At 36.3% G+C, this 13,628-nt stretch overlaps 1 pseudogene across 1 annotated transcript; it reads left to right on the top strand.

Annotated features, from left to right (window-relative positions):
• The first annotated feature begins 10,453 nt into the window (after positions 1–10,453).
• Positions 10,454–11,880, top strand: LOC306644793 (heme oxygenase 1-like; annotated as a pseudogene). Its single transcript has one exon. The product of its transcript is annotated as a heme oxygenase 1-like (transcript).
• Positions 11,881–13,628: the final 1,748 nt, after the last annotated feature.

Here is a 13,628-nt window from a genome sequence, read left to right as displayed (position 1 = left end):
GGCATGAGGAAGACACTTTCAACTTTCAATATATCAACACTTTATCTCATTAATTCAAAAAATATTTGCCTTTCACCATAGAATCTGAGTTTGGAGTGGAAGGGAATTTTAAAGATCATCTATAGTATCATGTTAACAAACATTGCCTTTTCTCATCAGAGGAAGATCAGAGACACCCTCATAACAACTAATTAAGATATTTTTGTTTACCTAAGTTTAAAACTTTGGAGGTATATACATGTAAGAGAGGTCTCAGTGGGAGCTTATATTAGCACCATTCCAATTATTAAACATAATTCCCTGTGATAAGGAATGCTTAAGGTGCTTGGAGATACAAATTTTCCTCTGTAATTGAACAGAGATTGGAGACAGGTCCATTCACATGTAAGAATTATGTATTCAATAAAAATAATGAAGAGAAAGTGGAAGGGGAAATTGGTGGATGGTACTGTCTTAACATCTGGAAAATATTAAAACATGTTTCTAATTTAGCAACATATGCAAACATGTTTCAGCTGAATTACAAAATTTCAGCCTAAATACAAAAAATGAATAATAACAGAAAAATCACTTTAGAATTTTCTTGAAACTATGGTGGGAAATAAAGCATCCACAATAGAAAAGGAAAAAATGTTTCATCAAAATTAAAGAGTTTCATTCAGTGAAAAACATGACTGAAACTATAGTATAAAATGCCAAAACAAAATATTTACAATGTCTGAAAAGAATAAAGAATTTAACTTTAGATTATGTAGAAGGAAATGAGAGGGATGGGGGTATGAAAAATGGTGGAATGAGACAGACATCATTACCCTATGTACATGTATGATTACACGAATGGTGTGAATCTATGTGTACAACCATAGAAATTAAATGATGTACCCCATTTGTGTACAATGAATCAAAATGCAGTCCGTAAAAAATTTAAAAATAAATAAAGAATTTTTAAAAATAAGAATTAATACCTGGAATTTATTATGAACTCTTGAAAATCAACAAGACAGGAAATCAAATAGAGAAATAGACAAAGATTACAATATAGCAATTCCCAGAAGAAGAAATCTATATTGCTAATAACCAGATGAAGCCATTCTCAAATGCTTCAGTATATAAATAAATGCAATAGAAAGATAATTTTAAACCTATTAAATTAGCAAAAGATATTAAGTTGTTTGATATCAAGGGCTGCCAAGGGTTTATAGAAACCTGGATTTATAGGAACCCTTGGACACAGCTAGTTGGAGAGTTAGTTATCAGATGGATTCATGTATGACCTGTGACCCCACACTCACTCCACAGCATATGGTCCAGGAAAGACTGCCAACTCCCCACCCCTGATTGCTGCAAGGAAATGGGTGAGAATGTTCACACAATGAACTTGCTTCTGGTAGTGGGAATCTGATGACAATCTAAGTATTCATCATTGGAAAATTTACATTATGAAATATTCTCCAGAAGTTAAAAGAAGTAGCCTAGATATTCACACAGAAGTTAGAAGAAGTAGCCTACATATGCACACAATATCAGTAGATTCTAAAAAACAGCTCTTAGTGAAAAATAAAACAGAATTAGAACAAGATCTTTAATGTATTTTTAAAATTCATGCAAAAATAACCACATATAAAACACATATGTGAATTAAAAAAAAGACATTAGGCAAGTGGAATAATTGCCTGTGTGGGGAGTGAGAGTAAGGAATGGAGATAAAATAAAGGAGTGTTTTAAAATATAAAACAATTTAGGGCTTATGCATAGTGGAATGCTGTTATCATACCATGAAGAAAGAAGGATGGTTAATTCAACTTCACTTATCTGAAGTCTCCTCACTAAAGACCATGAAACAAAAGCATAATGATAGATCTCAATGACCTGGATCACAATGTTTATCATATAAAACAAAGAATAAAGATGCCTAGTGCCAAGTACAAAGCAGGAAAACAAATTGCAGTGGAAACTACACATGTAGCCAGACTAAAAGACATAGTCATACATCGGAAAGTGCGAGAGTTCATGGTGTGAAGGTCACGTGAAGCTTGGGGAAGAAAACAAACTGCACTGAGCCCTAATGACATGTGTTGTGTGAGAAATAATGGAGAGTAACAATGAGAGACAGGCTTTGGACTCAACCCCATTTTCTAATTTAGGTTCTGACTTTTTTATTTATGTGATCTAAAGAAGTTTATTTTAATTAAAACCTTTGGTTTCTTCACCTTACAAATGATAATCATGCTACTTCTATTGCAAATGTGTGGAAAGTATTTTTATACATATTCTGGAAATACATATATACACACACATATATATGGTGTGTATATACTGTGTGTATACACATATTCTGGAAACTACAAAACCATGGCAGCAACAGATGTATGGGTCATTACCACGGGCTAAAGGGGTGGAAGGGGTGAATAGGCAGAGTATGGCATATTCTTAGTTCAGAACCAAACAAATATACATCATACACATTTGTTCAAGTCCATGGCATGGCCAGCATCAAGGGCAAACCCTGATGTAAATCATGGACTCTGGTGACAAAAGTGATTCAATATAGGCTAATCAGTTGTGACAAGCGTACAACACTGGTGGGAGATGCACATGGAAGGATAGGAGGTGTCTGAGAAATCGCCTTAACTTCATCTCATTTTTTCTAAGAATCTGAAACTTCTTTTACAAATGAAGTTTATTAGCTGGGTGTAGTGGTGCATGCCTGTAAATGCAGTGACTCTGGAGGCTAAGGCAGAAGGGTGGCAAGTTCAAAGCCACCTGGACAAACTTAGGGAGACCCTAAGCAATTTAAGAAGACTTTGTCTCAAAATAAAAAGTAAAAAGACTGGGGATATATTTCAGAGGTAATGTTTAATCCCCAGTACCAAAAAAAAAAAAAAAAAAAAAAAGTTAATTAAAAAATTTTAAAAGTATTTTAAAAGCTAATTAAAAATAACATTATATCTCTCATTACCTCAACTTACTCTTCATGCCTTATGAATGTAAATCTAAGCCAATACAATGTACTAACTAAACTAAGCACTTCTTTGGAATATACCAATTCCATGGTCTATGAACTATGTATATTCCATCCTTTGTGTAGATTTACAACACTAATCTTTGGGGCTTTTCTTTTTCTGACATTCTATTATTATTCCCACAAATATGTAATTAGCATATGCATGATTCCATCCAAATAACATGCACTTATCAGCTCTCTATAATTCTGGACTTACTAACAAAAGTTAGGAGAGAAAGCAAGCTTTGTATAGAAACACTGGTGAATAATATAATCAAATTTAACTCCATTCTTTTTAATGATGAAGTTTTAATTTTTCTTTGTGTTTGACAATTTTCTAAAATAAAGCTGTGTATATGTGTTGTTAAATAAAAATAAGGAAATTTTATAAGTAAGAATTACAATGATGGAAATAATTGATTTGTGGAGTTGCAAAACAGGGCATAGCCACCACAGTAAATGAGCCCAGTTTAATAGCTGTTTGACAGTTGTCTCATTTCACTTCTTTCTAACTCCTTAGTTTTATTACTTTCTTTATGAAATCTTTTTTTTTAAAGAACTTAACCTAATTTGTTTAAGACATTGAGTAGCCACTGCTTCTTGTTGCACAATCTCATTGATAACACAGATAACAATTCCCCTGTCTTTGCTTCACTTCTGCACTCAATACTATAATATAAAGTGACTATCACCAATGACCAGATTATTCCTAATAATCTCTATGGTGAATATTCCTAAAATATGGACAAGTAAGCTTATTACAATGAACTTATCTTAATTGAAAAAATATTTCAAAGGATTTTTCCATGTTAAAAGCTTGTCCATTTACTCTGGGCATTATATACTTGCTTTTTGTTACATATATATTCTCTGTCATTTAAATATCACTTACCAGGTTCACTTACTGCATCTATTTACACATTTATATATAACATATATTTTTACATAGCAATATAAAATTATATGATTATCTGTAATAGATAAACAAATATCAAATATATATGACAGATAAAGACAGATCTACGAAATAAAGTTGAGAAGCAATGCCATCAGGATATTTCTGAAAGAGTATAAATCTACATTCAGATTTTTTATATGGCAGTTAATGTTATCTCCTTCTCCTGCCTCATTGCATTTCCAAAATCAGATGTACTGGTGATCCACATCAAGGCCCACTTTCTTAAAATCTCCCATGACCACTTAGATTCAAGCTTTTGCCTCTTTTCTTTCATTCCTGGAAAAATACAGTTAATATCACTTTTCCAAAAGTTATAATTTACCATAAATTTAATCAAAGAAACTTCTTGGGAATAAAATCTGGAAAACAAAATTTTGTCATTAATATGATATTGAACACCCAGTCAAAATCTATCACTAGATCATTCTAGATACCTCACCCATTAGCTATGTTTGTATCATATTAAAACCTTACAAAGAAAAGCAAAAAGATTCTTTAACAGTCCAAGTTTCACTAATGGTCCTTGATGAATATTCTAACATATTTATTGCTTCTTAAATAATATGGTAGGAAGAATTCTAAGAATGGCCCCAGGAACACACACTTGTGTAACCCATTTGGGTATGGATAGAACTTGTGAATATGCAATATCATGCCTACGATTATGTTATGTTCTGTTATATGATTGACCATAGGAATAATAGGATAAGCAGTGGATATACAAGTAGGCACAATCTACACATATAAGCCTTTAAAAAGCAGAAAGTTTTCTCATGCTTACAACAAAAGGGCAAGTCAGAGAAAATAAGCATGAGACTCCATGTACTATTGAAGGCTTTGACTACAGAGGGTCCACATGAGAAGGAATGTGGGAAGACTCTATAGCAGAGAGCAACCACCTGAAAGCCAGCAAGAAAACTGTGTGGTATATGCTAAATGTTTATGTTTGCCCAGAATGTATACATTGAAGCCTAAATTCCCAAAGTGATAGTATTCTGAGGTGGCACATTTGGGAGATAATTAGATCATGAGGATGAAATCCTCAGAAACAGAATTAGTGCCCTAATAATGAAAGACATTATAGAGAATTGTTTTTTATTCTCCCTTTGGTACAAGAAGATGACCTCCTGCAATCAGGAAACGGACACTCATCAGACATCAATTTGCCAGTTCCTTGGACTTCCAAGCATCCAGAACTGTGAGAAATAAAGATTGTTTTAACCTCTCAGTCTATGACTATTTGTTACAGTAATTGAAACTGACTAAGACACAGGGAATTCAAGCCTACATTACAAGGAACCGGACTCCCTCAACAACCTGAATAAACTTGGAAGCAAAATTTTCCCTAGAGACTTCAGATAAGAGACAAGCCCAGTGGGTGCCTAGATTTTAGCCCTGCAAGAGCCCAAACCAAGAACCCAAACTTCTAGCCACAAAACTGAGAGATAATGAATGCTTTCAAGACACTAAATTTGTGATAATTTGTTACTGCAGAAACAGAAAACTGCCACAAATATAGAATTCTACAAGGGAGTAATTCATAAATCTACTCCAGAAACATCTGCATACAAGTATATCCGGGCCAAGTGTTTTTGTTTCTCTAGAATAAACAGATAGGAGTGGGGTTACTGTGTTGTATGGTAAGTATAAAATTGACATGTAAGTGCTAAACTGTTTTACAAAATGGTAGTGCCGTTCCCAGCAGTAATAGGTGGGAGCCTTTGTTCTCTGATATTGCCAATACTTTATACTTGGTTTTATTATTAATAATAATGTTATTATCATTATTTTAAATATTTTACTGTATGGGCTGTCTATCTTTTACTTATTTTGCTTTTGGCGATAACTAAGGATTCAGAATACCTTTCCATTTGTTTATTTGCCATCCATATCTCGTCTATGGGGAGCATTTGCACAAGATTTTGCTTACTTTAACATTGGGTTTTTTGTCTTATTTAGTTGTAAGCACATGTATATATTGATATGTCTATATATATGTCTCTCTATATATAAACTTCATTGTGTTTCCTGCAATAAAAAATTGTACTTGAAATTATTTGCTTACCTCGTTCAGCCTCTCAAGGCTGCCTGCCTTGCTCATCTTATGGTCCTTTCCTTGCATTACTCCAGTCTCTAACTTTCACCATCACATCCCCAGCTCCAGCTCCTTAATCACATTTCAAAGTTCCTTAAGGTAGCATGCTTGGGAAATACATGATATATATATGCATATATATTCATAGACATGTATATAAGTATGAGTGCAGATATACATTCTAAAATTTATAATACAAATCACTCATGAAACTCTACCTTTGAATTGTATTATACCGTTTTACTGTGTAAGAACTTTACAGCAGTATAAATTTTAAATGCGTTTCCTCCTTCCCATTATTTTTGCTTTTCTTACTGTGCTTTGGACTTCTCGGTTATAAAATGCACAATATATTTTTATTATTTTGTATTAGCAAATTGCACATTTTATATTTACTCATTTAAAATAAGAAAAATGGTGTATTATATATCTACCTGCATTTTTATTATTTCTGGTCCTTTTTTTGTATGGATTCAATTCACCATTGGCATCATATTGTCTCTGAAGAGCTTGTAATATAGACACACCAACGACAAACCTTCTCAATTTTGTTTTTATCTTTGTTTTGTGTCAAAGTCCTCATTTTTTTCTTCATTTCTGTAAAACACTTTCTGTATGCATAAAATCCTAGGTTGAGAGTTTTGGAAATTTCATTGCGAATATTAAGTTTAGCACATGTGAAGCTTAAGACAGAAGTGGGGAATTTCTTTATTCTCCTAGTACACACGGAGTCCCTGTGTCTGAACCTAGGAAATGACATCTCTTCGTCATTCCTGCCTATTCCTCCAATTACAGTCAGTCTCTCTGTCTTTGACATATCTCTTGTTCCTCCCTCAACTGTAGACTTCTGCTAGGGGTCAGTCAGGATTCTAAGCCCTAGAGGATCCCCTGAACTTCCTCCATTTGTTTCTATCCTTCCTTCAGAAGCAGTGCCTCCTTACTCTAGCAGAAAGGAAGGTTACCTTCAGTTCCTCTAGTGGTTTTATCTGCACCATTTCCTTGTAGCCCTAGGAACAGGAGGGTTTGTTGTCCCTTTCTCAATGGCTTAGAATTTCATTTCTCATAAAAGTAGGGCCTGGGGAATCCCTGTTGTGACCTGTGTTACACTGTCCCTCAGTGTGTGCTAGTGAAGAGGCTCACCCTGGTCTCCTGCCTCACACCTGTCTTTCTGAGGACAATTCAGTGAAGGCCCATGAAGAAGATTATGTGAGTAAGAACTCCCATTGTGTATGTTGCTCTCAGTTATTCTAAACCAATGTGCTAGCCCTCCTTAATCTTTTATATTTCATTAATACTTTAACTGATCATTTATTGCCCATTTCTATGTCTCTTCCTTCCAGGCTCTGCCAAAAAGGAAATGGTCTGTCTCTCCCAACTCTCCGTAGACATGCTTGTCACTCAGGATTCAGTTTGCTTCATTGTTATAACCTCAAGTCTCTGATGTATTTGAGAAAGGTAAGTTTTTTAAATTATCTGTCTTTTCCTTGTTGTTAGGATGTGAGGGAAGTTCTGTTATGGCTTTTTACATCTTTAATAGGAGTTAACCTAGCCATTTCTATTAAGAAATGTTTTTGGTAAACAGTGTCTCGAAACAATTGGAGTATAACCAGGCAAGGTGGCACACACACCTGTAATCCCAGGTGACTTGAGAGGCTGTGTCTGGAGAACCACAAATTCAGGGCCAGCCTCAACAACTTAGTCAGACCTTGCCTCAAAATAAAAAATAAAAAGAACGGGGGATGTAGCTGTGGTCGAGTGTCCCTGGGTTCAATCTCTAGGACAACAAAAGCAAACAAAACAGAGAGAGTTTACATAGAGTCAGTTTTCAAGTAGAAAAAACTTTTGAAACTGTATTTTATTGTGTAATTCTTCTTAAAACCTCTATAGAGGTTCCTCTTCCCACTTAAAATCCAAACTTCGTACTGTAAGTCTTGCCCCTCTTCATTGCCTGGCTGCAATCGACCACTCTTAACTCATATTCTCACTATTCACGCTGATGAAGCCTTACAGCCTGGGGAGCTCTTACTTCAACATGCTAGACTATGTCCTGATACTGAGCTTTTTAACTCCAGTCGAAATGCTCTTTATTCGAATTTGTGTATGGTTGGCTGATTCTTCAATCAGTCTGCCATCTGAAATGCACTCTCCCTCAGTTACTCCCTCGTCTCATCTCCCAACATTTCTACAACTATACAGTTAATTTTTGTATATCTCTGTCACTCTCAAGAGGAAATGAACTTCATGAAAGAAGGGGGTTTTCCTCCCATTGACCTCAATATTCCTAGCACCAGGCCATTCATGGGCATATATCACAAATTTTATAACTACTCACTGAAAGAAAGTTGGATAAATGTGCATCCGTTAATATATGCAATTGATTTTTAAAAATCTGCGATTCAATGTGTGAGTTTGTGTTTTTGGTATCTTGGGAGCCTAGAACAAGAGCTTGCACATAGTAAAATTTCAAGAACTATCTATAGAGTAAAATAAAGTTTATACCCACACACATAGAACAGGATACATCTCAGCACATTTAGTATAGATTCAGTAGGTCTAGCCCTTGGGCAAAATTGTAAAAAAATGAAAAGTAAAGTTTGTTTTTAATACCTTTTAGTGTTTACTTATTTTTCTTAATTTGGTAGCCCACTCTTCTCCAGGACCCTTAAGCCCATGTTATGTTTAAAACATAATAAATGATTCCCATTGTAGGGGAAGTTATGTTTTACAAAGGGAACAAAAGGTTCAGGAGGATTCCCTTGTAACACGTGGATTTTCAGGTCCTGGATAATGCCAACAATATAGTGATTTGTAAAGGACAATCATCAGATTCTCCAAACAATCCCAAAAGTATTGACCCATAAACAGCACACATCTTCATCTTCATCCCCAAGGAGCAGCAGAGTCCAGCAACAAAGCCAATACAAATTTTAGAGTATCTTAAGTTATAACTTCCAATGAAAGAGTGAAGAAAACCCTTTCTTTCTTGCTTTTCTTTCTTTCTCCACCCTCACTTTTCTCCTTACCTCCCACCCCTTCCCCTTCCTTCCTCCCTCCCTCCCTCCCTCCCTCCCTCCCTCCCTCCCTCCCTCCCTCCCTCCCTCCCTCCCTTCCTTCCTTCCTTCCTTCCTTCCTTCCTTCCTTCCTTCCTTCCTTCCTTCCTTCCTTCCTTCCTTCTTAAATGAACTATTTGGGAAATTTTCCACACATAATAAAAGTCCGGTTTGCTTCTGTTCCCTGTTTTATTTATAAAGGAAACTGACCCAGGGGGACTGTGAGCCACATTCATAATGAATCAACCAACTGGTGTTTTCATCTACAATCAGTATGATGACAATGAAGTTGCAAATGATAATCACATCAAATTGTCTAGGGAGTCCAATCAGATTATTTTTATCCCTATGCAGATACAATCTTTAGGTCAGCTACTGATAATTGTTCTTTAAGGATAATCATGTGTATGTGTGAAAGAAACAGAGAGAGAAAGGAAAATGGTTGAGTTACATTATATCTAGTGTGCAGATAAAATATATTAACTAATGTGATATGCAAATCTATAACTTTTCTAAGTGATTAAATTACTAATTGTGACTAAATAGTTCAATATTCCTTCTTAGGACTTCTTATTATATATTTTTCTATGTTTTTGCATGTTATAATTTTCTAATTTTTTTATATCAATACTTCTCTATCCTAATTGTAATACCAGTTTAAATAAACACATGAGACTAGTACAGATGGATTTTATAAAATTACCGAACTACTTATATAACAGTTTGAGGAATGGAGTTGCAATGGAATTTCTGTGCAGATAAGAAAATTAATTGTGATGAGAAACAATATAAGCTTCTATTTCATATTTGCTGCTGTTGCTTATTATTTTCCTATAACAGTATTATTTACTTTGCTTTAAGTCTTGAATTATTAAGAATCATTTAAGAACTGGGGCATTGTTAAAATTCCCTGTTTAAAATGTCCAAATTTCTGATCTCTTAACAAAACCTCAACTATTTGGCACACATACAACCGGCACCTTTGAACAAATGGAACTCTCGGAAACAAAAATTGCAGGCAGCAGTTAGGAAGAGCTATTGAGAAAAGCCAAAGGCACTGAATTCAAAGAAATGCCAGGGTTGGTCAGGTTGCTCTGAGATCAAAGGGTTCTGGGATTGGTTAGAGAGACAAGCGCATAACTGAGCACACGCTGGTGTGTGAGGTCACATTAAAAATGAGTGTTGAAACTGAGCCGAAGAGGAAGGAAAGCAAGCGAGGGGAAAAGCCCAGGGAGAAAAGAGAAGATCAAGGAGAAAAGAAGACGAGTAAATGATTAGGATAAGGTAAGTCCATTGTGAAATCCAGGAAAAAAAAAAAAAAAAAAAAAAAAAAAAAAAAAAAAAAAAACGAAGAAGGTGGGAAAGAGGAAAGGAAGAAACCAAAGATCCAAACCAATAGATAAAGGGATGCCAGGAACTGCTGCCACCTGCCCCTCCGCAGTAGGTGCCACCGAGGAGGTGCACACCCAGGCAGAGAATGCCCAGTACGTGAGGAAGTTCCAGAAGGGCCAGGTGACTCGAAAGGGCTTTAAGCTGGTGATGGCGTCCCTGTACCTAGTCTTTGTGGCCCTGGAGGAGGAGATGGAGCGCAGCAGGGACAACCGCGTCAATGCCCGCCTCTACTTCCCACAGGGCGCGGTGGAGCAGGAGCTGACCTTCTGGTAGAGGCCGCCCTGACAGAAGGCCATCACCCTACTTGGCAGCCACTCAGCGCTGCATGGAGTGACTCCAGCAGGTGGGGCTCAGGGAGCCGGAACTGCTGGGGGCCCACATGGGCGACCTGTCCAGGGCTCAGGTCCTCAAGAAGATTGCTCAGAAGGTCTTGGACCTGTCCAGCTCCGTCGAGGGCCTGGCCTTCTTCACCTTCCCCAACCATCGCCAGTGTCACTGAAGTCAAGTAGCCCTACCGCAGCTGACCCATGAACACTCTGGAGATGACCTCCGAGGTCAGGCAAAGGGTCGTGGAAGAGGCTAAGCCTGCATTCCTCCTCAACAGTCAGCTGTCTGAAGAGTTGCTGGAGCTGCTGACTGCAGGACCCCGAGGACCAGAGTCCCTCACAGACAGCTGGGTTTCACCACTGTGCCAGCAGCCAGGTGCAAGACTCGATCCCTACGGAGACTCCCAGAGGAGTCCTTGCTCAGCAGCCTCTCCCAGGCGCCTCTCCTATGATGGATTCTTATTCTCAGTTTCTATCCATGGTTGCCATGGGGTTCTATGCTTTGTGAATGCAAGCATGCTAATCACCAGGACCGTGGACTCTGTCCAGTGAAGGGTTTTCTTTCTGCAGAGGGGGAATCTCTTGGCTGGCTCCTTATCTTGGGCACAGGAGGCTTTAGGGTCTCCCTCTGTTCCTCTTTTCCTGGAGGCCTCTTCCCCAACTGAAAGCACACCAGTGGCCTGAACTTTCAGAGTGGCCACTGGCCTGAACTTCCAGACTTAGCATCCCCAGTTCCCACAACAGAGCCCAGGAGACCTGACTGGAAGTGGCAGCTATCTTGACTCTCTCAGTGCCCTTGGTTCAGTGTCCTTGTTGACATGGCCTTAGTTAATTTCCCATATCACATGGCAATTTTTATATCAATATGCAGAGATGTTGTGTCTTGTGTTTGTCTTATTTTTGTTGGAACCATTCTTTGTTCATCTTTCAGCCTAAGCTGTAGTATTTTGTCTTGTCCTATTGTTTTATAACAGGGTTTGGGGTGTGTGTTTTAGGGGGTGGGTATTAAACAGCACTGTGGCCTTGGTCTTTAACTCTCTGTGTAATAAATAACAAATGATAAATGATGCTGTCTAACAAAAAAGAAAAAGAAAAAAGAAAAAAAAAGAAAAAAGAAAGTTCCAGGGTATCCTGTGTTACCATACCTGAAAATTATGGATAACTCTATTGAGTTTAAATCAATACAGATTAGCAAATAGAAGCGCTTATTTGAAAAGAGGAAAACTAACATTAATTTAGTGCCTAATCAATTACAAGACACTTTTCACAGGGATTATTCCATTGCTTCTTATGGGGACTGTGTTAGTCACTGTCAGTATGTCTATGTTTGCAGATTCAAAAATTGAGCCACACACATTTTGAGTCACTGGCCCAATATGACAGCTTAGTAGAATGAGAAATTAGATTAATATGTAACTTTCCCACCTTGACTCAATTATGCCATTTTGCTCCTATCCTATATTTATATTGCAGATGACATTAATGTAGTCAAACTATCTTATTAATCCCTTCAAATTCTATTATGTAATAAACACAACTATGTCCCTTTGTAATACCTCTCCTCTTGTCTCACATTCCCTCTGAAATGAAAAGGATTTATTAGTATCCATGTAACTCTTTCTATTAATCTTGGCATTGGTCCTGGGATTATCTACTTGATGAGGTAATGCCTATTGATTTGGAACAAGAAGTGATCTGTCCATTAACTAAGTTCACTGGGTTTTCAAAACTATAGTTGAACCTTAAAACCTATGCCACACTTAAACACTTTGATTGTGTCTTCATGATAAATTCCATATGATTCTTTAGGATACCTGTCACACAAACTTAGTTTTCAGTGTTCAAGTGCTATTACACTAGCCATATTAGCAAACTTACATCTTACATTATCCATTTCTTCAAATTTTTCACTAGGCTTACAACAGCAGATACTAATTAGGTTGATCTTGAGAGATTTATGGGTTTCATATATATAATCCATATTGTGCTTAAGGATAGATGCATAAGTAAAAATATAATTTTTGACATTAAAGACAGATCATTTCATTTTCACATTTTCTTTTCATTCATAAAGGAAAATTCAGATTCTTTCCCCTAATGCTACTTGTATTACTTACTAGAAGATTACCTTGAAAGCAATGGTTACCAAAGTAGAAAAAGAAAATTAATTACTAGATAAAATTACTCAAAACAAATATTAAAGAAGAAACTTTGATATTTCAAAGAAAAACATCAAAACCAAGATTTTCTTCTTCAATACATAATGTCTGTGAGATACTCTCAAGCTTAACAGAAATTCTTCAATGTGCAATATAATTAACCACATCCAACAACCATGAGGAATGTACCATATTCTATCAACAGTAGGAAGAGGATTATTTAATCTGCTTATTTTTCATAGAAATATATGATGCTAGAGGTAAAAGGATGTACAGCATATCAACTTTAGCTTTATAAGTGAGGAAAACAGATGAATCATGTGACTTGTTAAAGATTATCAAACAACTGAGAAGAAAATTTAAATCCAAAACCTCAGACTTTTTATTCCTAAGTGTTATTTTCTCTAGTATTTCTGAGAGAGTAGGGTAAAGTGTTTCCATATATGAACAGGTACTAAAAAGCATTTAATGAATAAATATTTTCAAAGAGTGGTAGTGGCACTGTATCATAAAGCCCTGGTTTTATTGCTTATTCATATCTTACATCTAATTTATGACATTGGATACATTAAAAATGTTACCCCCATGGTGGAAGCCAACTATTAAGTAAAGTCAGGTTTCCTTGAAGAACTGAAAAATCTCCA

This window comes from Sciurus vulgaris, assembly GCF_902686455.1.
Source record: "Sciurus vulgaris genome assembly, chromosome: 15".
In the NCBI taxonomy this organism is placed as follows: domain Eukaryota; kingdom Metazoa; phylum Chordata; class Mammalia; order Rodentia; family Sciuridae; genus Sciurus; species Sciurus vulgaris.
This window is presented reverse-complemented; position numbering and strand designations above follow the sequence as displayed.